Genomic DNA, 24,242 nt, shown 5'->3' with positions numbered 1-24,242 from the left:
GTCATCATGGAACCCCCGAAAGGTTACAATAGTGGCACCTGACTCCATCTGGACGGGAGGGTGGAGACTGGAACCGAAATACAGCAGGAATTGAACACTGAAAGTCCACTGAAACGCAGTTAGGCAAAACCCATGATCACACCTCAATCAATGCAGAAAAGCACTTGGCAAAATCCAACACCCTTTCATTATAAAATATTCAACCAAGTAGGAGTAGAAGGTAACTTCTCCAAGCCAATAAAGGGCATTCACTGACACCCACGGCTCACATCATCCTCTGTGGGAAAGGACGCACAGCTTCCCCCTAAGATCAAGAACAAAACAAGAATGCCTACTTCCAGCACTGCTATTCGACATGGCACTGGAGTTCCAGCGGGAGCCGTTAGGCAAGAACAAGAAACAAAAGACCTCCAATTGGAAAGGAAGCAGTAAAGCTATCTCTACTCACAGATGACATATCTCATATATAGAAATAAAGGATTCACAAACAAAAAAAAAAACTATAAAAGCTAACAAATTCAGCAGAGATGCAAGTTACAAGATCAACACCCAAAAATCAGTTGTATTTCTATAAAATAGCCATGAACAATCTGGAAATGAAATTAAACAATTCCTCTTACCACAGCATCCCAAAGAAAAACAAACTTAAAGAGTAAATTTAACCGAGAAAGAACAAGGCTCGTACACTGAAAATTACAAAACACTGCTGAAAGAAATTAAAGAAAAATACATGGAAAGACTTCCCTTGTTCATAGACCAGAAGACTTAATATTTTGAAACATGGCAGTATAAGATTACTAAGAGATCTCCAGATTCAATGCAACCTCTATGAAAGTTCCAATGGCCTTCTTTGCAAACACGATAAAGTTAATCTTTAAATTCATATGGAGGGGCGCCTGGGTGGCTCAGTTGGTTAAGCATCTGCCTTCAGCTTGGGTCGTGATCTCCAGGCCCTGGGATCTAGCCCCAAATTCAGGCTTCCTGTTCAGCAGGGAGTCTGTTAGCTCCCTTTCCATCTGCCAATTCCACCAGCTCTCGAATAAATAAATAAAATCTTAATGAGAAAAGAAAAGAAAGCCAAAACAAAGCAAAGAAGATAGTGAATGCAAGAGAGCATATAGAGAAACTAGAACCTTGTATGCAGCGGGTGGGACTGTAAAGTGATGCAGCCACTGTGGAAAACAGTCGGGCAGTTCCTCTACACATTAAATTAGAACTACCATATGATCCAGCAACCCCACTCCTAGATACATACCCAAAAAACGGGAAAACATGTACTCCAACAAAAACCTGTACACAAATGGTCATAGCAGCACTACTCATTAATAGGCAAAAAGTAGAAATGACTCAAATGTCCACTAACCAATAAACGGATAAAAAAAACCTGTGGTATATTCAAGCAGTATTCTTCAGCCAAAAAAAGAAATGCAGCTCTGATACATTACAACATGAATAAACCTTGAAAACATTATGCTAAGTAAAAGAAGCCAGACACGGAAGGCCACATACTGTAGGAATCCACGTCTATAAAACAACCCAGAGCAGGAAAACTCATAGACAGACAGGAGGTTAGTGGGGCCAGAGGCTGGCAGCAACGGGGAAGTGCCTGCTGACGGGTATGGGGTTTCCACTAACGGGCGAAACAGACCATTCTGGAACTAGACCGTGATGAGGGCTGGCCCCTCCAGACCCATCAAAGGGGCAAATTTTATGTTGTGTATTGCACCAGTCACACAACAGCAGTGGTTAGCTGGCAGGCGTCAACCAGCTGCTTCCTGCCTTCCCTCAGGAAAGACTGCAGAATAAAACCCAGGGGTCTGGGGGGGGGGGGCTCATCCAGTGAAACATCTGCCTTCAGCTCAAGTCCCAGATCCCCAGGTCCTGGACAGAGACCCACGTGGGGCTCCCTGCTCAGCAGGGAGTCTGCTTCTCTCTCCGTTTATCTCTCAAAGGAATAAATAAAATCTTAAAGAAACAAAAAAACAAACACCAAGGGGTCTCTATAGCAGAGGATAAGGGGAATCCTGAAGCCCCAGGATGTCCTCCTAGAAAGGGAGAGGAACAGCACTTCCTTACTCACTTTTGAAGGCCACAACCACACTCTTCTACTCAACTTGGAAAACTAGGCAGGAGACTGGAAAGCCCTTGAGAGAATAAAATGCCCAATAAAGGATAAAGGTAATGCCCCTCCCTATCAGCCCAGAACTACCACAGGAGCGGGCAGGGTCCTGCTCTCCAATGTGCTCAACCAGGATCACCCAACATGTCACAGAACACAGGCCAAAGCAAGCAAAAACTGAGGTCACGGAAGAAGAGAATGAGCCACTACCGTGTCTACGAAATAAGAAACATGGCTGAGGGGCGCCTGGGTGGCTCAGTGGGTTAAAGCCTCTGCCTTCAGCTCAGGTCATGATCCCAGGGTCCTGGGATCAAGCCCCCCCCCCATCCCTCAGTGGGGAGCTGCTCAGTGGGGAGCCTGCTTCCCTCTCACTCTCTGCCTGCCTCTCTGCCTACTTGTGATCTCTGTATGCCAAATAAATAAATAAATAAATAAAAATTTAAAAAAAAAGAAAGAAAGAAAGAAAGAAACATGGCTGAATTTTAGAGGAAAAAAGGAACCTCCAAAAAAGCTCTGGGAAATTTAAAATACGATGACCAAAATAAAATGCTAAATAAAAGAAAAAAAAAAAAACATTGAGGAAATCTACAAAGTGAAATGAAAAGACAAAAATGGAAAATGGGAGAGATAAATATTTTATATTTAAAAAGTACAAACAGGGACCAAAAGGGCTAAGTCCCAAGTAAAAGCATTTCCAAAACACACAGAAAACAAAAGTAAAACAAGAAAAGTGTCCAAGAAAACAGTGCAAGAAAATGCCCCAGAACTAACCCTCCTGAGCTTCCAGACTTAGAAAAACTACACAATGTCCCATGAAATGGAGGCGAATAAACCAAAACCCAAGTTTCCAAGCACTGCAGACCCTGGGAGTGAAAACAGTGCGCGCACCCGGGGTTGAGACCGAGCAGCACTTACTGGGGCAGCCGGCCGCAAGCACCCTGGGAAGGCAAGCCCCGCACACCGGAGTGCTCCTGTGGGCACGAATAGGTCCCCACATGGAAGGCAGGCCCCGGGCCCCGCCCCACCCCGGGGCTGGCAAGCACTCCACACCTGCTCACTCTGGCGGGCGGAGGGTGAGGGCCCAACCAGGACTAGCGCACCAGGTGCAGAAACTCTGGGACCTGTAGGAGAGCTGCAAAGCAGGTCAAGGGGGCGAGCGCCCCACCCCGGGCTCCAGCGAGATCAAGCACCCCGAGGCCAAGCCGGGGACCCTGGTGGGGGGTCAGGGGAGCCCAGATGACGGGGGTGGGGGTCTCCCGTGTGTTGGGGGCGCGGGGATCGGAGGCACCGGAGTGTTGGGGGTGACAGGGGTCAGGGGCACCCTGGTGTGCGGAAGGCTGGGGAGCCAGGTTGTGGGGGTGGTGGGGGTCGGGTGCTCCCGTGTGTTGGGTGAGTGGGGGAAGCGGGGACTCCCGGGTGCCGCGGTTGGGGAGGCGGGGGCTCCCGGGGGTCGGGGGTGTCGGGGGCTCCCGGGTGTCAGGGTCGGGGATGGCGGGAGTCGGGGTCGGCGGGGGCTCCCCCTGTGTCGGAGTCGGGGGTCGGGGATGTCGGGGGAGGCGGGGGCTCCCGGGAGTCGAATCGGGGTAAGCGGAGCTCCCGGGGGTCGGGGGAAGGGGGGGGCTCCCGGGGGTCGGGGGTGGCGGGGGCTCCCGGGTGTCGGCGTCGGGGGAGGCGGGGGCTCCTGGGTGTAGGCACCCGGGGCGCCCGGGTAGGGGCGGGCGGCGACGACAGAAGTCCCCGGGTGCGCAAGCGTCCCCACAGCCCCGCCGGCACCCCGCTGACGTCGGGCGGAGGAGACGCCCCCGGGACCCGCCTGCCGCAGACTCGGGCCAGGTGCGGGGACGCGCAAGGCCGAGGAGGCGGCGGCGGCCGTTGGGGGCACAGGCGGGGCCCGCGGCACAGTCCGTGCCCGCCGCCCCCGGCCCGCAGCTCCCGCCCGCTGTGAGAGACGCCCTAGCCCCATTCCTGTTCCCCCCGCCGACCTCGCTCCGGCCCCGTCACCCCTCCCACCTTTCCCCTCCCCTCCCCAGGAACTCACCTGCCTCGCGCCACAGCCACCACCGATTGCGCCCCCGCTGCCGCCCCAGGCCTGATCCGCGCCACCCAGACCCGATCTCGAGAAGAGACCTTGTGGGCGCCAGCCAATCGCGGGCCGCGACTGGAGGCGGGCGGGAGCAACGCAGACTTCCACCAGTCTGGAGCGCGCCACCTGAAGCCCCTTGGCCAGTAAGAAGGCGGCATATCTAGGAGCCTGGCCAATCGCGAGCTGAGGCCGACCGCTCAAGCGGAGAAGTGGGCGGGGCCGCGAGGCGGCGCGCCGGACCGTACGGCGGGAGGGGGCGACGTACGCTGCGGTGGCTGTACGGCAGAGGCGGGACCGCGGCCGCCGCGGGAGGGGCCGCACGGAGGCGGAGCCATTGTCTCCGCCCCGCGGGGTCCGCGCCTCCCGCTCTGAGTTGCAGCTAGGGGGCTCATGCGAGGGTGGCGCCCCGCCCGCCGTCCGCCCTTGCCCGGGACCCGGGTGGAGACTGAGGCTCCGGCGGCCGGGGGCCCCCGCGAGTCTGCGCCGGTCCGCTTGCAACCGCACGCTGCGACCTCGCTCTCTCGGAAGAGCTCGGACGCCCTTTCCCCGGGGTGGGTGTTAGGGGTGGGGACTGCTGGGGCGGGGGGCGCGGGCTGCGGTGGGTCCCGGACGCGCGCGCCACGGGGCCGACCAGATGGCCTCGCAGGTGGGGGAGGGGCTTGGCACGGTGCCCTGCGGAGGACTCCGGGAGCACGAGGGATGCTCTAGGACGGAGAAGCGCTGGAGAGCAGGGTAGGACTCCTCACGCACACGCACAGTGCGGGGAGGAAACCTGCAGCCCGCTGTGTCCTGGAGCTGCCACCTGGGAGAAAGGCCGCACCAGGGACGGGGGACCCCTGCACGCCTACCTGGCTCCCGCCCCCGCCTGTGCGGGGTTTGCGTTGGCTTCGTCTGGGCTCAACTAGTTCCTACTGACGGCAGCCGGACTCAGCGGGCTGGAACCCGTTTGCATGGGGGAGCTGTGTGCAGGAGTCCCTCCGCTGCCATCGCGACGCGGGGCCTCTCGGCCCAGGGAGGAGCACTCGAGAGAGCACCTAGTCCGGCCTCACGAGGAGGCCCGAGAGGGGACACTTCTCTGTGGGCTCCGTCAGGGTCAGGGGCGAGGGGGGGTCCTTGCTTGCCCGGCTCCCCCACTCTGCCCCCCTCCCTCTGGCTGTGGGCCTTCTCCGCTCCCCTCGGCCATCTGATCCCGTTATTTCAAACCCAGCGTGTTCACTCCCGGACAGCTCCGTGGGCGCACTCTCCTCACTGGGGTTGCACGGCACGACCCCATGTTCACTGGATGCCTCCTATAGCAGGTGCATTTTTGAAGCACGTAGAAAATCACATTCTCTGTCCCCACATTCCGATGGGAGGAGTTCTGTGTTTCTGTGCAAGCTTGGAGGAAAACAAGCAGAGGCAGGGCTGAGGTGTGGGAGGCCTGCAAATTATGAATGTGGCAGGCAGGTGGGGACACAGGAGACACAAGGGAGCAAACCAGCAGCATTCGGGGCAGACAGAAAAGCAGATGCCAGCACCCTGAGGTGGGGGTTGAAGACTTAGAGGCCTTCATTCACTGGTCCAGGAAGCCACGTTTGTGTGGACACTGGCTTCCAGAGAAAAGGAAGAAATTCTTCAAGTGACATCTAGTCGGTGTGAAGTCGCAATAAGGAAACGTGACTTGAAGGTGACATCACAGACTTAAATCATAAAGGAGACACATCCAAGAACAAGGCTAGCTCTTCAAAATGAAACAGGCACCTGGGTGGATCAATTGCTTTGGACGTAGACTCGGTTTCAGCTCCAGTCATGGGTTCCACTGAGCGTGGAGTCTGCTGGTCTCTCTCCTTCCTTGTCTGCTCCTCCCCACCCCTGCTCTGCTTCTCTCTCTCAAATAAATAAGCAAAAATCTTTAAAAGAAAGAAAGCACTTTATAGTGTCACATAAATGTAGAGACTGGGCCAAGAAATGCACTCAGGAAATGACAAGCCATTAACTGAAAACAGTATATGCTGTGGGATTTCATGTGTTCACACACTCACACTCTCTCTCACACACACACATACACACAGCTTGGAAAAATGATGCCAGCAACTCCAAGTAGGGGCATTGCTCTTCTAGTCCTACTTGGTGTTACTGTATTTTGTACAATGAACTCAACAGTTTTAGAAGTTTTCAAAGTTTCTAAGTGTTAAACTATAAGAAAGTACTGTGACATCCACCTTGATTCCACTATCCCAAATTAACTGGGACTATCTTGTCATGTCCCTTTTTGAAGTTTCATTTTTAAAGAAATAAAACCAGCTGCTTGATAACTGGAAAGCCAAATGAAAAGAAACACTCTAGTGTCTAGAGGAGATGTCAAGGAGAATTTGTTTCCCTGCGGCAGGGAAGGATTTCTTAAACAAAACCTCAGAAGTACATCAACGGCAGAACGCGGATGAATTATGTTAAAATGAAGGGTGTCTGGGGGCGCCCAGGGGTATAGTCGGTTAAGCGTCCAACTCTTGTTTTCAGCTCAGGTCGTGATCTCAGGGTCCTGGGACTGAGCCCCACGTCAGGCTCTATACTCAGTGTGGAGTCTGCTTGAGATTCTCTCCCTCTCCCTCTGCCCCTCCCGCTCATGCTGTCTGTCTGTCTGTCTCTCTCTCAAATAAATATAATCTTTTTTTTTTTAAGATTTTATTTATTTATTTATTTGACAGAGAGAGATTACAAGTAGGCGAGAGGCAGGCAGAGAGAGAGAGAGAGGAGGAAGCAGGCTCCCTGCCGAGCAGAAAGCCCGATGCGGGACTCGATCCCAGGACCCTGAGATCATGACCTGAGCCGAAAGCAGCGGCTTAACCCACTGAGCCACCCAGGCACCCTCAAATAAATATAATCTTTAAAAAAAAAAGTCTGTTCCATAAAAGACACCATGACAAGTCAGCAGCTGGTGACCAGTCAGAAGATATTTGCCACATTTAAAACAGACAAGGAGCTACTGCTTAGAGCGTCCAGGAGCTCCTGGAGATCATCGAGAGGAAGACAGGAGCACAGCAGAGAAGCAGGCAAAGGGTGTGAACAGGCAATGCACTGGGAAAAAACCTAAATGCATGACAGGAATAGAAGAGATGCTTGATGGGGCACTTGGCAGGCTCAGTCAGTGCAACTGTGCATCTCAGGCTTGTGAGTCTGAAACCCACGTTAGGTGTAGAGAAAAAAAAAAAACCTTAAAAATTAAACCTTAAAAACCTTAAAATTTTTCAAAAATTAAGAAGAGATGCTGGAGCTCATTTGGGATGAGAGAAATGCAAATAGAATAATTCCCCCTCGCCCCACCTCCATCCAGTCAGTAGCAGAGGGAAGGATGCCAAGTGCTGGTGGGCGGGCGGAGGACTTGGGGATCCTGGAGTCCGTGAACTGCACACCCGCCCCCAGGCCCCTGGGAAGGGAACTTGAGCAGGGCCTTCCCTCCAAGGTGCTGGTCCCGACACTCTGCCCTGGGCAAATAGGGACCCCCCTGGCAGGCAGGGTGTCCCAGGCCCGCTGAGCAGACGGCATGCTGGTTCACCGTATGCTTCAGCTGGCCAAGAGCATCCCTTTTTTTCTCCACCGTGTGTTCTCTCCAGGCACACAGTGGACTGGGCGAGCCCCACCCACTCCCGGGAGAGCCATCTGCCTGAGTCCGTCTATGGAATCAGATGTTTACCTCACCCGGAAACTCCCTCGCAGACAGTCCAGAATAATCTTTGCATGAATATCTGGGCTCCCGGTGGCCCATCCAGCTCTTCTCCTGCCTTTAGATTCAGACAGGCTGGAGCTTACACCAGCAGCCCTCCTGTGTCTCCACTGCTGCGTGTTCCAGCCTCCATAACCCCGTGAACCAGTTTCATATATGCATATCTCTCTCTTTCACATGTACACACCTGCCCCACGTGCCGTGTCTTCCACCGTCTCTCTGGAGAACCCGGACTGACACATACACTCACCCCACTATTCTGCATAACACCATTCAGGTGAGTGAAGACACACTGAGCAGGGCTGTGTGGGTAATAAGGACACTCACGGCAAGGAAGAGAGACACCAACCGTAAGCCCTTTGGGGAAGAGGACGGCAGAGGAGTAGGGAATGATCCAGAGAGTAACTGCGTGAAACCAGGAGGGATCAGGATGACAGCGGGCCGTGGAGGAGGGCTGAATTCCCTCCCCCTTCCACCTAGGATGGGATAGACGGAAGTCAAATAAATAGGTAAAGATAAGATGGATAGATATCAATAGATGATACATAGACCTAAGGCTTGCTGGTCCCCTTTGCAGCCCTCAACGTCTTCCCTCAACAGGGAGGCTGATGGACAGACTCGAGGCAGCTTGGCCTCCCGCGCATAAGCCGGTTCCTGTAAGGGTGCATGCCCTGCTGCGGGGGTCAGGTGCGCGGAGCACCAGGGCACCGCTGTGCTGCTCAGTGTGCCTCCCTCCCCCCACGCTAGGCCTGGATACCAAGGGCTCTGCTCCATTCCCTGCACTGGATATACCCCACAAGACGAACAGAGTAAATCAGACCTGTTCTCACCAATGGGTGGTAAGCCCTTCCTGGGTCTCACCACTATGAACACCACCTGTGGGTGTGTCTTCTGCCCAGCAGTAGGGCTTCTCAGCACAGAGACAACACATAACAATTTTAGATAGACCCAACTTATCTTTATACTAAATGTTTGAAGGGTGCCTGGGTGGCTCAGTGGGTTAAGCCTCTGCATTCGGCTCAGGTCATGATCCCAGGGTCCTGGGATCGACCCCCGCATCGGGCTCTCTGCTCAGCGAGAAGCCTGCTTCCTCCTCTCTCTCTGCCTGCCTCTCTGCCTACTTGTGATCTTTCTCTTGTCAAATAAATAAATGAAATCTTTAAAAAAAGTAAATGATTTAATGTGGTTATGTTCCATAAAGAATTCTTATTTTATAATATTTGTAAAGCATTTATTAAAATGTTACTAAATATAGAAGTGCCTCGATGGCTCATTCAGTTAAGCACCTGCCTTCGGGTCGTGATCTCAGGGTCCTGGGATCGAGCCCCACATTGGGCCCCATGCTCAGCGGGGAGCCTGCTTTTCCCTTTCCCTCTGCCCCTCTGTATCAAATAAATAAATAAAATCTTTTTAAAAAGTTACTATAGATTATGATTACAAACAGCACATTTATATATCATAGGAATAAATGAAGTGGGTTCCATACATTTGTATATCGTGTGAATTAATACAACTATAATTCACTTATATTTATGACTACATAAATTCCAAAGAATTAACGAAGAAAAACACACTGGATTTCAGTCAAGGCAGAGGCAACCTAATCAAACTTTCTCTGCTACTTTCCCATGGTTTAGAGCTAAAAATAACTTCTCAACATAACTTCACGTCACTTAAATAAATGGCAAAGAGATGCCACTTTGCAATGCCTTAACCCAGGAGTATGGAATAAAATAATGACAAGTATTGAGGATGGAAGCTTCTAAGTTGTTATGTTCTCCTGAGGGGTATGTGGGAGGAGTGTGGGCTGGGGGCTAGCAGCTCTGACCCCACCCCTACCCTGGCTCAGCCAGCTGGAGCTGTGGGGCACTGACCCAAGCCCTTGGCCTCCCTGGGCCCCAATGGCCTCCCCTATCAACAGGACTGATTGTGTCTGCCTGCAGGGCCTCCAGAGAATGGCAGTAACATGTTGGCAGCTCCTGGCCCTCTGGAAGCAAGCAGTAAGTGATGTCCATGGTCACAGAGGGTGATGGTGGGAGTGCTGTCTACAGCTATGCCATGGAACTCAGGGTGGGCTCTGGAACAGGGACAGTCTGAGGCCAAAGCCCACTGGAGTCTGGGGGCAGGCGGAGGGCTCAGGACCCCCACTGTGGGCTTGCAGGGAGGTGGGCCACACAGCTCCAAAACCCCAGCATCTGCGGGCCCAATGCACCACCTTGCACTCCCGCAGACCAGCCCAAGGGACACTCACAACTGTCACATGTCACGGGCGTGAAGACAAGGTCTTTCAGAGGCATGGCTCGGGTTGGGGCCTACTCCCTATGCTCTGCACCAGAGCCCACTGCCTGGGTTTCTCCCTGGAGAGGGTGCACATCCTGGCACCAGGACCTGGCCCCTGGGGGTGCTGGGCCTCTCCCGCTGGGGGACTGGCACAGCCTGCAAGGCCTCCATCCAGAGAAGAGGAGCACAAGGAGCAGGTGCAAGGAGGGACAAGGACAGGCAGGCAGGAGAGCATAGCCAGGGGCTGCTTCTCCGCCTGTGCATCAATCAGCCTACTTGGAGCCTGGGCCAAACTGCCTGTCCCTGAGACTCCCTGTCTCCCCGCTGCTGCTGGGCAGGATGGTCCGACAACCAGGGAAACCAAGGCAGAAGTTGCACCAGCAGCCTGGCTAGTGTGGACAGGTGAGGCAGGCGCCACGGTCTGTGGCCTGCTCGTGGTCTTGAGACGAGGGAAGCAGACGGAGGGCAGTGGATGCCTGTTTTGCTAAGCTCCCAGAGGGAAGGACCCTTTCTTCTCCGTGCTGCACATACCTCCTGTCTAGCAGCAGGTTCTGGCTTTCAGCTGTAAACAGAACCTGACTCCTGGCAGAGGAGTAAGAAAGACGGGGTCAGAAACCCAAGCCCGAGCTTTGTGCATCTAGACGATGGGGCCAACGTGAGATAGAGGGTAGAGCTGGTGGAGAAGCCAGGAAGGAAAACTACCAGGAGCAGCATCTCAGGGGAAACAATCTCACGTCTCCTGGTGCTGGTTCCTGTCTTGCCCACCTCAGGCTCCTCCTGGGGCCCGGGGCTCAGGCGGGGGCATCCCTTGAAGGCCACCGTCCGTGGCTCCCAGGGTCCGCCACGGCATCCCATGCATGACAGACATAGGGATTCCTGGAAGCACCCAGACGGACAGCAGTGGCCGTCGTCCCTAACTCTGGAATTCAAAGATCCATACCTAGAGGCCCTCGCTCTCCACACGGGCTTCTGTTTTATTCCCCCTGCATTTCTGGTTCCCGCAAGCCGGTGGCTGGGGGCAGCCACATCTGGATTGGGCCCGTCCTCCACACACGTCCCCTGGCTGTCTGACTCCTTCCTCATACCTCTGACCCCCGCATGCTGAGGAGTTTGGGGCTCATCCTAGGACTTCCTATTTCTATCCAACGCCATTCCTTTCAACACGTCCTAAGCTGACGAAGCCCAGATTCATGCCTCTAGGCGGGAACCTGGGAATTCTGGAGGGAGGTGTCCTTCCACCTGTACCCTACCTGCCCTCGGGTCCTGCCTGCCATTCAGACAGATGCCCCTGACCTGAGCCGCCACCAGCCTTAGCTCAGAGGATCACGGGAGCCTCCCAGCCGGTCTCCCTATGCCCACCCTTCACCATCAACCCTTCTCCACCCCATGGCTGCTCCATTCACAGCCGCCCCTGGCTCTCAGGTCACTCAGGGGAGAAGCCCCAGTCCAGATCCTGGTCTCTTGAGCAACACCCTGCCCACTTCTAACATTTTCTTTTGATTGAGGTGAAGTTCACCCAACACAAAATTAACCATTTTATGAGCGTGTAGGGCGGTGCAGTTGGCATAAAACAGGCTGGCACCCCTGAGCAACTGGGCAACTCCACGGTAGGGGGTGACCAAGAGAACCCAAAGAAGGACCTCCAGAAACACTGTCCCCCCGCACACGCGCAGGAGGCGGCCCACGTGTCCACTGCCAGCTGATGGATAAATGCGAGGTGGCCCGTCCACGTGGTGGGCTGTCCCTCAGCCACGCAGAAGCAAGGAGACTCTGAGCCCACTACCGCAGGGACGAGTCTGGAGGTCATGTGGCCCCGTGAGATAAACCAGGCACCAGATGACAGACAGCGTGTCGCATCCCTGTCTGAGAAGGCCTGGAGCTGTCGGACTCACAGACAATGGGCAGTGGGGCTGGCCAGGGGACAGAGTTTGTCTTGCCAGGATGCAAGAGCCCTGGACATGGTGGGCAGTGGGGACAGTGTGAACAGGCTCCACAGCCCAAATGACCCACGGCAACATGGTGAATGTGGTACATTGTACAGCACATGTGTTTCAGCACAATTCTGCGGGCCGTCTGGGAAGCCACCTCCCCGGGGCCATGGAACTCAGGAATTCTGTTCTCCTGCCGGGTGTGAAACCACCTGCTCAGGGACTCCAGCTCCTTGGTGGAGAAAGGGCAACCTGCATGCGGGGACCTGGGAGCCAGCGAGGAGGGAAGGGAGGCTGCCCTCTGACCCGGGGGGGAGGCCACCCACGGCGGGGAGCTGCTCTTGCTCAGTTTTTTTTTTTTTTTTTTTTTTTTAATATTTTGTTTATTTATTTGACAGACAGAGATCACAAGCAGGCAGAGAGGCAGGCAGAGAGAGAGGAGGAAGCAGGCTCCCCATTGAGCAGAGAGCCCAATGCGGGACTTGATCCCAGGACCCTGGGATCAGACCTGAGCTGAAGGCAGAGACTTTAACCCACTGAGCCACCCAGGTGCCCCTCTTGCTCAGTTTTTATTGTTTTTTCCACTTCACAGTTAAGCTGTGTTGTAGAAAAAAAAAAAGAAAAAGAAGAAAAAAAAAGCCCAATGAGGTGGCGGGGGGGGGAACCTAATATTACTTTAAAATATCATAGCAACGGGGCACCTGGGTGGCTCAGTGGGTTAAGCATCTGCCTTCTGCTCAGGTCATGATCTCAGGGTCCTGGGATCAAGCCCCCACATCGGGCTCTCTGCTCAGCAGAGAGCCTGCTTCCTCCCTCTCTCTCTGCCTGCCTCTCTGCCTACTTGTGATCTCTGTCAAATAAATACAACCTTTAAAAAAATAAATAAATAAAAAATTTTAAAAATCACAGCAGCAACTCACAAAAAAGAACAGCCTTTCATGTTTTAGACATGACATACTTCCTTCTTTAAACAAAAATGGAGCTGTCCTGTACCTTTTCTCGTGAGAGCCCCCATCATGGTCAGCGCAAATTCCCCAGTGACATTTGCTCCTGGCTGGAGATGTCCCACCATGAACGGAAACCACCTGAGCACCCACTTTTGCTCTCTGGCTGGACTAGTTCCTTTGAGAAATTTCTGCAAGTGAGGTCACTGCGTCAAAGGCAAGAGAGATTTTGGGTGGCTTCTGTTCCCTAGAAATATTGTGCACAGAGAAAATGACCTCCTCCTGCGAAGCACAGAGCCGGGCAGCGGCGCTCAGGCTGGGGGTTCCCCGTGCCCCAGGCTCTGCTAGGGGAGGGACGTCGGACAGCAAGCAATTAGCAAAGTATGTTGTTCCACTTCTAAAATTCAAGTGCTGGTTAGTACACACACAGCAGTATATTAGTCTTGGGGCCCAACAGAGGGAGTCATCCCTTCCATACATCAGCCCCTGCCACCCCGCTCATCAAGACAGGTGCACCCTGAGTCCCCACCCCTGTTTCCCCCTCCCCCCACCTCCCTTCTGCTGACCATCAGTGGGTCTGTTCTCTGCGGCTGACAGTCGGTTCCCCGGGTGCCTGGGTGGCTCCGTCGGTGAAGCGTCTGCCTTCGACTCAGGTCATGGTCCCAGGGTCCTGGGATGGAGCTCTGAGTGGGGTTCCCTGCTGAGGGAGCCTGCTTCTCCCTCTCCTCCTTCCTCTCTTGCCACCTGTGCTCTCTCGCTCTCTCTCTCTCAATTAAATAAATTAAGAGTCTCTTGCTTGGTTTGTCTCTTTTTTTCTTTGTTTCTTAGATTCCACGTAGGAGTGAAATCATACGGTGTTTGTCTTTCTCAGAGTGACTGACTTTGCCTAGCATTATGCTCTCTGGCTCCATCCACGTCATTGAAAATGGCAAGATCTCATTCTTTTTTATGGTGGAGTCATTTTCACACACATACATGCACACACATACCACACCTTCTTTACACATTCATATCAGTGGACGCCTGGGCTGCTTCCATAACTTGGCTCCTGTAGATAATGCTGCTGTAAACATAAGGGTGTGTATCTCCCTTTGAGTTAGTATTTTTGTGGGGTTTCTTGGTAAATACCCAGTAGTGCAACTGCGGGGTTGTGAGGTAGCTCTGCTTTGAACTTTCTGAGAAAGCTGCACACTGTTTCCAGGCTGGCTGCCCCGGCTTGCAGTCCCACCAGCTGCGCACCCGGCTCCCCTTCCTCCGCACCCTCGCTGATTCCTTCTGTTGGATTTTACACTTAAACACCCCGTTGTTCCTTCTGTTGTTGAATTTTGCAGCTGTGACAGGTGCGAGGTGGTACCTCCTGGTGGTTTTGACTCGCATGTCCCTGATGATGAGTGATGTCCAGCGTCTTCCCATGTGGCTGCTGGCCCTTCGGTTATCCTCTTTGGAGAAATGTCGGTTTACCTCTTCCGTCCTTTTTTTTTTTTTTTTTATTGGATTGTTTGCTTTTTGGGTGTGGAGTTGTATCAGTTCTTTATACACTTTGGTTACTAACCCTTTATCAGATGTCATTTCCCACTCAGGGATTCAAGCAGGGGAGGAGTGGGGAGAGCCAGCCTGCTCCAACCGCGCTCAGGGTGTGACACAGGGGCGGGCTCAGCCACGGCAGTACTGCCCACTTGGGCACAGTATGCGCATCATTCCTGGTAATTTCGGTTTGTGCACACAGCTGGATTCACAGCTGCGTGACAGCCAAGAGCGCAAAGTCTTTATGTTTAGTTTCCCATTTGCACGGATTTAAGGAAGTTTACAATTAAAATAGTTTAAACACCCTGGGATGGAGGTGGGTGTCCATGAAGGTGATTTCCACTGGAGAGGGGCCATAGCTCACTTTAATTTGACGACGCTGGGTCTGGGGCTTCTGTGGGTTTTGGTGGTGGACGTCCTTAGGAAACCCCAGGCACCTATCTCTCCAGACTGTGTCTTTTAGTGGGCTGCCTCCAGCCCTGCAGCCCCAACTCCCCCAAGCCTGGCCCAGGAGTTCAGTGAAGGCCCAGATGAGCACCTTTCCCCGCTCTCGGATTATCTCCCTGCGACGACGGTCACTTGTGCTTCAACAGAAGTGTAGTGTGACCCCTTCTTGCAGAGATAACCCTCAAGTCCTCGCCACCAGTGCCCTCTGGGCTGTCGCTGCCGGGGCGCCTGAGAACCTGGGATGGCATTAAGGGACGGAGGGTTTAGAATGCCAGCCCAGGATGAAGACATACCAGACCTCACCCCAAAACACAGAGCTATCATAGAAAAGAACTACCCACACGTGTGCTATCACTTCATATAAACAATGAAGAAAGGTGTTTTTTGAAACCATGCATTATTTTGTAGTACTTAATTTTCTGTTACATTAATACTATTCTTTAAACAAAAACACCACAGGACTAGTTAACAGTGCAATTAATAATAATGAATAGAAGAAATCATGAAGAAATTGTGTAATGTTTCTTTCTGTCTGCCACCACAACACATGATTTTACACTTAAAAAAATTCCTTTACTGGACATTTTAATTTTGGAGACTATGTTATTATGTATCCTGAAGACACACACAGACAACTTTCTGCTTCACTGAAACTTCTGAGGTAACTGTAGACTGGCATGCAGTTCTAAGAAGTGACACACCCTTTCCATCCCCGATAGTAGCATTTTGCAAAGCAAGGGTGCACTGTCACAGGAGATTGACATGGATACAATCCACCCGCCTTATGCAGACCTCCCGGATTGCACTGCAGGCTGGGCCTATAACGTAGTTGCGCGGGTTCTCCCCCCTGGAAGTCTCTCTGGGCAGTTTCGGCCTCACGGGGGTCTTCCCTGCGGCCTTCTATAACCACCCCATCCCCCCCGCATCCTCCGGTCCCACTCCCCTGGGGCTTAAACCCTGGAAACCACAAATCTGCCCTGCTTTTCTACAATTCCATCATTTAAAAAATGTTATCTCCATCTGCCACCTGGCTCAGTGCACAAAGTGTGCTGACTCTTGGTCTCCAGGTCACAAGTTGCTCAAGCCCTGCGTTGGGCATAGTTTACTTGAAAGAAATATTATATAAGGGGAATCACACAGGACGTAAGCTTTTGAGGTTGGCTTTTTAAACTCATCACAGTTCCCTGGAGATTCATCCAAGCTCTGGTGTCTGTCCATACTTTGATCCTTTATAATGCAAGACTCTTAAAGGGAGAACACCACCACAATAAGACTAATTAAGCAGGTCACAACCCGCTTCCTTCTGTCCCAGGACGCTCTGAGCCATCTCACTCCTCGTTTCCTCTTCCAACACCCTTTCTCTGAACTGCGGACATCCCTCTCTCTTTTACGCAGCGGGAAACGCGGAATGTGGTCAAGCGCACAGCTCAGGCTGACTTACAGCGCTGTTCTGTCAAGCCACTGAAACCCGGATTCCTGGTGTCAGTCCATAGGATGACAACTTATGAGCACTTGTGGGAATTTGCTCACTCTGGTAGACCAGGCCAGCCATTGATTAATCAGGCTCTTCGCATATGTAAATTTATCGTTTTGGTTCCCCCACATCTAAAATGTCCACTTACATTTTTGTTTTTAAGATTTTATTTATTTGACAGACAGAGAACACAAGTACACCGCTGGGGGTGGGGGCGGGGAGCAGGCTGCCGCTGAGCAGAGAGCTCAATGCAGGACTCCATCCCAGGACCCCAGGATCATGACCTGAGCCAAAGGCAGATGCTTAACCACTGAGACACCCAGGTGACCTGCATGTAAAAGTTTTTCTTAAAGTTAAAAAGATGTACAGACTCCTTTAATCCCCACCACCAAGAAGTAACTTTTTCAAACATTTCAACACCTATTCTGTCACTTTTCTCTGTACGTACTACATATTTTTATAAAAGTGAATGTTAGGGGGGCACCTGGGTGGCTCAGTGGGTTAGGCCTCTGCCTTCGGCTCAGGTCATGACCTTAGGGTCCTAGGACTGAGTCCTGCATTGGGCTTTCTGTTCAGCGGGGAGCCTGCTTCCCCCTCTCTCTCTGCCTGCATCTGCCTACTTGTGATTTCTGTCAAATAAATAAATAAAATCTTTAAAAAAAAATGAATGTTAGGGACACCTGCTTCTCTCTCTGCCTCTCCCCCTGCTTGTGCTCTCTCAAATATATAATAAAATCTTAAAAAGGGGGGAGCTGGTGTATGTGCTGTTTCATAACTGGCTTTCTCTACAGAGCCAGTTGTGTGGATGTCGTACCGGGAGGCGGAAATCCTACCACAGGCAACCTCCTCCCTCTCACCTGAGGCCTCAGGGAGATGACTGGCAGAGACTAGTGACGTAGGAGGACGGAGGCAGCAGTTGGGGAGAGACTTTGAACATTTCTGGGGAAGAGGAAGCACAGGCAGAGCGGTGGGCAGTGGGCAGAGGAGGCTTCATTTCAGCATAGGCACTGGGGGCTGGGGTTGGGCAGAGGGGGGCTTATGCCCCCTGTGGTCTCAGAGGCTCAGCCTGGGTTGGGTCCGGGGGAGAGGCCAGCACCGAGGGGATTAACCGAAGCCCTGGGCTGGAACAGCTGCTCCTTCCCCAGGCCTGCCACACAGCACCGGCTCAGGAGGTCACAGATCTTGTCTCCCAAAGTGCTTAGGAGCCTTTGAGCGGATCTGGTCTTCCCAAGTAACTCCCTCCTCAATCTGCCATCTGGTAAGGTCTCCAGTGCCCTTCCTCAGTCTGGCATCTGGTAAAGTCTCCAGTGGCTCCCTCCTTTCCATACCTCACAAAAAGACCCCAATGCCCAGTGAGCTCTTGGACATGAAGCTCCTGCCAACTTTTCTCCTGAGGTGGGAGGCCTGTCAGGGACGCTGAGCTACCTGGCACATCTCAGAACGTTCTGACCACACCCAGTGACCGCAAAGACTCAGAGCAAATGCAACTCCTACGTTTCTCCAGGGAATGCCAGATGATACAACTCCTTTGGAAAGCACATCAGCCATTTAGTATGTACTTAAATACACACCACACCGTCTAGCTGGGCCACTCCTAGGGAGCTGCCCAAGCAAGAGCGAAACATGTCCACACAAAGACCTATGCACTTCTGTTTACAGAAGCATCATTCAAACATGAACTGGCAAAGCACAAACACCAGTCAACCGACAAACAGTGTTAACTGTTGTGTTATGTGCACACAGTGGAATCCATTCAGCAATCAAAATGTAAGCTCCTGCTGCCAGATGCAAGAACCAGGATCCCAAACACACTCTGGACCACCATCGTGGTCCAGAAAACACTGCTCCAATCTGCAAATCCCATCAGTGGTTGCCCAGAGCCTGTCAAATAAATAAATAAAATCTTAAAAAAAAAAAAAAAGTGAATGCTAGGGACGCCTGCTTCTCTGGCTGCCTCTCCCCGTGTGGGTATCGGTTGGGGTGTGCCTGGGAAGGGGCCCAGGACAACTGTGTTTTGACTGTGGTGAGAACAACAAAACTGCACAAGAACTGATCAAAATGTACACTTAAAATGCGACCACTTAATTGTACATAAATCCAGTATCAATAAAGTTCACTTAAAGAAAACTAGACTTTTTTTTTTTTTAAGATTTTATTTATTTATTTGACAGACAGAAATTACAAGTAGGCAGAGCAGCAGGCAGAGAGAAAGGGGGGAAGCAGGCTCCCCGCTGAGCAGAGAGCCCCATGCGGGGCTCGATCCCTGGACCCTGGGACCATGACCCGGAGCTGAAGGCAGAGGCTTTAACCCACTGAGCTACCCAGGCACCCCAAGAAAACTAGACTTTTCTAAAAAAGATTTTATCTATTTGAGAGAAAGAGAAGTAGGGGGAGGGGCAGAGGGAGGAAGAGAAGCAGGGAACCCAACACAGGGGATCCTGGGCTTGTGATCTGAGCAGAAGGCAGACACTTAACCCTTTCAGCCACCCAGGTGCCCCAATAGAGACTTCTAAAAAATAAGTGGTCGGGGGCGCCTGGGTGACTTAGTGGTTTAGAGCCTCTGCTCAGGTCATGATCTCATGGTCCTGGGATCGAGCCCTGCATCGGGCTCCCTGCTCAGGAGGAGGCCTGCTTCCCCCCACCCCCCCTCCGCCTGTCTCTCTGCCTACTTGTGATCAATCTCTGTCAAATAAAATCTAAAAAAAAAAAAAAAAAAGTGGTTGAAATAAAAAGGTCAATAGAAAGAAAAGGAGGAAGAAGAGAACAGGTGAGAAACGACAGGAGTGAGGGTGATGAGGGAGCAAAAGGCTAGCTAAGGAGTACAAAGCAGAAGCTGGCACCCTACATGCACCTCCCTACCACCACCACCCCCCCGCCCCGCCTTGTGACATGTGTGACATTCCTCAGGCACTCCTGGCTGCCCTACAGAAGAATAAATGGTTAACTAGTAGAGATCACAGTCTTGCAGGACAGGAGTCTCCCTCCGTTTGCAGGACCGTCTCCCTCGGTTTACAAATCTCCTAGTGATTTACAACAGCCTAACTTCTAGAAGACTCCCAACTGTCTTCATGTTGGTATCTCATTAGAATAAAAATTTTAAAAACCCCACAACTTGGCTTGACAATAACCAGGCCTCCAGTATCCTGAGTCTTCTTTACCACATGACAGCCCTTCTGAACACCCGCTTTGTCCTCACCTCCCCAACTCTTGCGAATATAAACAGCCACTCCTGGGGACCGAGGGCCAGTAGCTCTTTCTGCCTATGGGTCCTGTCCCTGTGCTTTGATAAACCACTATTCTGCACCAACACATCTCAAGAATTCTTTCTTGGTCGCTGGCTCTGGACCTTACTTACGTTTTAAAACTTTGGGCGCCTGGGTGGCTCAGTGGGTTAAGCCTCTACCTTTGGCTCAGGTCATGATCCCAGAGTCCTGGGATCGAGTCCCGCATCGGGCTCTCTGCTCGGCTGGAAGCCTGCTTCCTCCTCTCTCTCTCTCTCTCTGCCACTTGTGATCTCTGTCAAATAAATAAATAAAATCTTTATAAAAAATAAATAAAACTTCATCAAGGGGGACCAGTTCAACACCATGCACACAGACGTTCTAGAACCAGAGAATGGAGGGAACTAGGAGAAAGGGCCCCTCCTGCACAGAGCAGAGTGAACGAAGAAAAGATCCCATCTAGAAGTGTTCTTGTGAAATTTCAGAATATTAGGGGAAAAGGATTAACAGCATCCAGAAGTAAAACTCATGACTCCTAGAAAGGAAAGATCATCAAACTGTCAACAGCAAGACGCTAATGGAGCTGTGCCATCACAATTCTAGAGGCAAATTTGGGATCTAGAGGTCTATGTTTGGCTATGAGGGCAAGTTAAAGGTCTTTTTGGTACAGACACCCCTTTCTGAGGACATGCTTGCGATGTACTTCACAGAACAAGGGACACCAAGAACAGGGAAAGCACGGGACCAGTGGAGCAGTCTGGAGGCCTGCGGGGTGATGTCCAAAGTGATGGCTGGGGAGCAGACCTGAGCGGCAGAGGCCGGAGGGTTCTGAGACATAAAACTCCAGGGGAAAAGGAGAACATTTGGGGCAAGACTTAGCATGAGGCTGGTCAATGTGAGGATATGGTGAAGGCACACTCTTTTGTCAATGACAAAAAATAAAGGCAATCAGAAACTCAATAAATAAAAGAAAAAGCTATAAACCTAAGCTGTGGTCCAAATACGAAGCAGACCAACTGCAGCATTCGCTTGGGCAGCTCATGGAATATAATCATTTTAAGGCCATTGAGCACAGAGAGGGGCAAGTGCTAGTGAAACAGGTTGTTCAATAGGTTAAACACATGCAGCCATCAACAGAAAAACCCCTGATGGATTTTTAGCCTTGAGACTCCCATCTATGAATAAAGCATGAAGAAAGCATTTTCAATCTGTTCTAATGACCGGCAGCAACGTTGACAATGTGCAAGCCAAAATCTAGGTGACGGGAGCTGGGAGGTGGGTGGAAGCAGGGCAAATGGTCAAGGATGGGTCCCTGTCTTCTGTGGTACGAGAGGGCAGATACTGTCCCATGCTGCTGGACAAGATACAGCGGTTTAAGTTCTAAGTGTTACACAATGCTACACAGGTAACTGAGAAAAACCCAGTACTAAACCGAGATGGGAGGGGCGCCTGGGTGGCTCAGTGGGTTAAAACCTCTGCCTTCAGCTCAGGTCCTGATCTCAGGGTCCTGGGATCAAGCTCAGCAGGGAGCCTGTTTCCCCCACGCCCAGCTACTTGTGATCTCTGTCTGCCAAATAAATAAATAAATAAATCTTTTTTTAAAAATGGAGATGGGAGATGTGAAGGGGTAGAATGAGAAAGAATACCTTCTCTAACCTCACTTGATGGGGCCTCACCCATCTGATGCTTGCTGTCTGTCCAAGCTCGCCTCCTGCAATCTTCCTCCTGCTCATCTGGCTTCCTTGCTGCCCTCTGATTTGCCAAGCCTGTTCCTGCTCGGGACGTCTTACCAGACAAGCTAGCAGAGGCACACTGGGCACCAGGGAGTTCATGAAGGGGCACCTGTCCGAGCTTCTCATCAGCTTGCCCTCCTGGGACACAAGCGAGACTATCCCTTGCTCACCTGGTCTAGCAGAGGGATGAATTCACCCTATCCCACCTATATTTGGCAAAAAAAAAAAAAAAAAAAAAAAGTCACAGGGAGTTCCCAAATGCTTTTTGCCCAGTTTCTCCTAAGGTTAATATCTTGTGTATCTATGGTACAAACATCAAAGCCAGGTAATTAATTCTGGTGTAATACTGTCTTGGTCTGTTTGGGCCACTGTAAGAAAATAACACAGGCCAGGTGCTTAAAAAACAATTTATTTCTTGCAGTTCTGGAGGCTGAAAGTCCAAAACCAAGGTATAAGCAGATTTGGTGCCTGGTGAAAGTCCACTTCTGGGTTCACAGACAGCTGTCTTTTCTCAGCTCCTTTCCAAGGGTACTGAAGCCATTCATGAGGGTTCCATTCTCATGATCTAAGCACTTCCCAAAGGCCTTACCTCCTAACACCATCACACTGGGGACTAGGTTTCAATAGATGAAGTTCCAGGAACACACAAACATTCAGTCCACGGCAGATACTGTCAGCTATACTACAGACTGCACTCAGATTTCATGGTTTTCCACAGTAGTACTGTTCCTAGTCCAAGCCAAACTGCAACCCCACATTGCATTCAGTTGTCATTCTCCTTAGACACCTCCAGCCTGGGACAGTTCCTCAGAATTTCCTTCTCTTGGGAGCTTGGCCCTTTTAAAGAGTACTCAGTTACGCTGTACCACGTCCTTGCTTGGATTTCTCTGAAGTTTTCCCATGATCTAATTGAGGGGATACATTTTTGGCAAGAAAACCACAGGAGTGCTGCTGCATCTTTCTCGATGCATTAGGACGTCGGGGGCTGATGCTGTCGTTGCATACCTTAATTACCTGGTTGAGGTGTGTTGATCAAGTTTTTCCACTATGAAGTTACTCTTTGTCCCTGTTAATAAGTATCTTGGGAGAGAGATCTGAGGCAATAATCGGTCTCAAAACTTTTGCCCACTAGTCTTAGCATCTTTGAGATCTGGCTTGCAATTACTATGCTGTCATTCGCCTAAAGTTATTTTTCCAGTTCTCTCATTCCTACTATGTCTATTAATTGTGATCTTTCCACAGGAAAGAGCTGTTTCTTCTCCCTCACTTACTTGTTTACTCTTTATCGCTATGGATTCTAGAGTATTTCTGTTACCCTGTAAGTTATAACTCAGTAGTATTATTTGCTCTGCAGCTCACACTGTTCCCACACTGGCGGTTCAGGTTGGTTCCTGAGTCCTTGCCCATCCCACCATCATTCTGCAAGCCCCTCCCTAGCTCTAGTGACACAGGATGCGCCAGGTTCATCTTGTATTTTCCTGTCCCCGCACTGGAACTGACCACTTGCTTAAGTGGCCCACTTCTAAGTGCTGGTTGATTTGGAGTAGCAGGAGGGTGTGGTGAAAAAGGAAGGAAGGGCACTCCCAGCCTCCTCCTCCCACCCCTGGTCTCAGAGAAGTATACTTCCCACCAGGAAGGATGTGGCTAAGAGCACGTGGGTGGCTCTTAGTGGACCACACCCCAAAGCCCTGCAGCACCCTGGGTGCTCCCTAGGGGTGGTATGGGGTGCCAGGCTGCATTGGGAGGAGCAGGGCCACCCGGGGGAGCGCTAACTGCCTACCTTAGGGGCTGTACGGGGATGAGCAGGACAGGGACTGGGAGCACCCCAGGGACTCACTGCCCACCGCAGGGGCTGCACGGGGACGAGCAGGAAGGGAACTCGGGGCACCTCAGGGACTCACTGCCCACCGCAGGGGCTGCACGGGGACGAGCAGGACGTGAACTCGGGGCACCCCAGAGACTCACTGCCCACCGCAGAGGCTGCACGGGGACGAGCAGGACGGGGACTCGGAGCACCCCGGGGACACAATGCCCACCCCAGGGGTTGCACGGGGACGAGGAGGACTGAGACTCGGAGCACCCGGCGTAGCGCGGGCTCACTGCTCACCGCAGGGGCTGCACAAGCAGGACGGGGACTCGGGGCTGAACCCAGGGGCGCGCGGGCTCACTGCCCACCGTAGGCGCTGCACCGGGACGAGCAGGACCGGGACTCGGAGCACTCCGGGGGAGCGCGGACTCACTCACTGCGCTGTCGACGAGCGCTCCTCCCCAACTCGGGGCTCCTCCCCCACTAGGAGGGCGGGGGGAGTGAGCGCGGCGAGGACGGCTCGAACCCTAGTGGTCCCAGTACTTGCCGTCAGGCAGTCCGACGCTCTCGAGACGGACAAAGCCGACCTCGTCCAGGTCATTCCGACCCGGGCAGGAATCTGACTCTCGATAGCAATGCTTCCCCCGCCAGGGAAGAGCCCGGGGATGGACCACGCCGCGGCGCTGGGGTAGGCGCGGCCTCGGGCTGGGCATGCGCAGAAGCGCCAGCGCATTGCCTTCCGGTGCCGGCGGCGTAGGCGAATTAGCGGGTCCGGGTCACGTGGCCGCGCCCTCGCCCCGGGGGCGACTGGGAAGTGGGGGCGCGGCCCGCGCGGGAGCTCTTAGTCAAGGTCCTGGGTGGCTGCGGGGCGCGGGAGCGGGCGGCGTCCGGCGGCGACAGGTGCAGGCGGGGGCTGGCCAGGGTGGCCGGCTTGTGGTCACCTGTTCGCCGCCGCTGCAGGGGCACCTGTCGGGCTTCTGGG

The 24,242-nt window shown here is 52.5% G+C and overlaps 1 protein-coding gene and 1 long non-coding RNA gene across 16 annotated transcripts in view; both read right to left on the bottom strand.

Annotated features, from left to right (window-relative positions):
* The window catches only part of SUN1 (Sad1 and UNC84 domain containing 1), a 54,912-nt gene extending 50,622 nt beyond the window's left edge, over nt 1-4,290 (bottom strand). For 6 of the 15 annotated variants that reach the window (XM_032327730.1, XM_032327734.1, XM_032327739.1 and 3 more), the window contains exon 1: nt 4,158-4,289. The gene's annotated coding sequence lies outside the window, so the exon portion shown is untranslated. Of the gene's footprint in view, nt 1-4,157 lie in introns of all 15 variants that reach the window. The other 9 variants (XM_032327735.1, XM_032327749.1, XM_032327750.1 and 6 more) reach the window with 3 other exon arrangements.
* Nucleotides 4,291-21,846: 17,556 nt separating this feature from the next.
* On the bottom strand, nt 21,847-23,976 carry LOC116581294. Its single transcript, XR_004281991.1, has 2 exons — nt 23,561-23,976; nt 21,847-22,533 (listed from the first exon to the last, which is right to left on the bottom strand). It is a non-coding gene; the product is annotated as an uncharacterized LOC116581294 (long non-coding RNA).
* Nucleotides 23,977-24,242: the final 266 nt, after the last annotated feature.

Source organism: Mustela erminea, chromosome 20 (assembly GCF_009829155.1).
Source record: "Mustela erminea isolate mMusErm1 chromosome 20, mMusErm1.Pri, whole genome shotgun sequence".
NCBI lineage: Eukaryota > Metazoa > Chordata > Mammalia > Carnivora > Mustelidae > Mustela > Mustela erminea.
The sequence above is the reverse complement of the archived record's forward strand: the minus strand, read 5'-3'. Positions and strand labels throughout refer to the sequence as shown.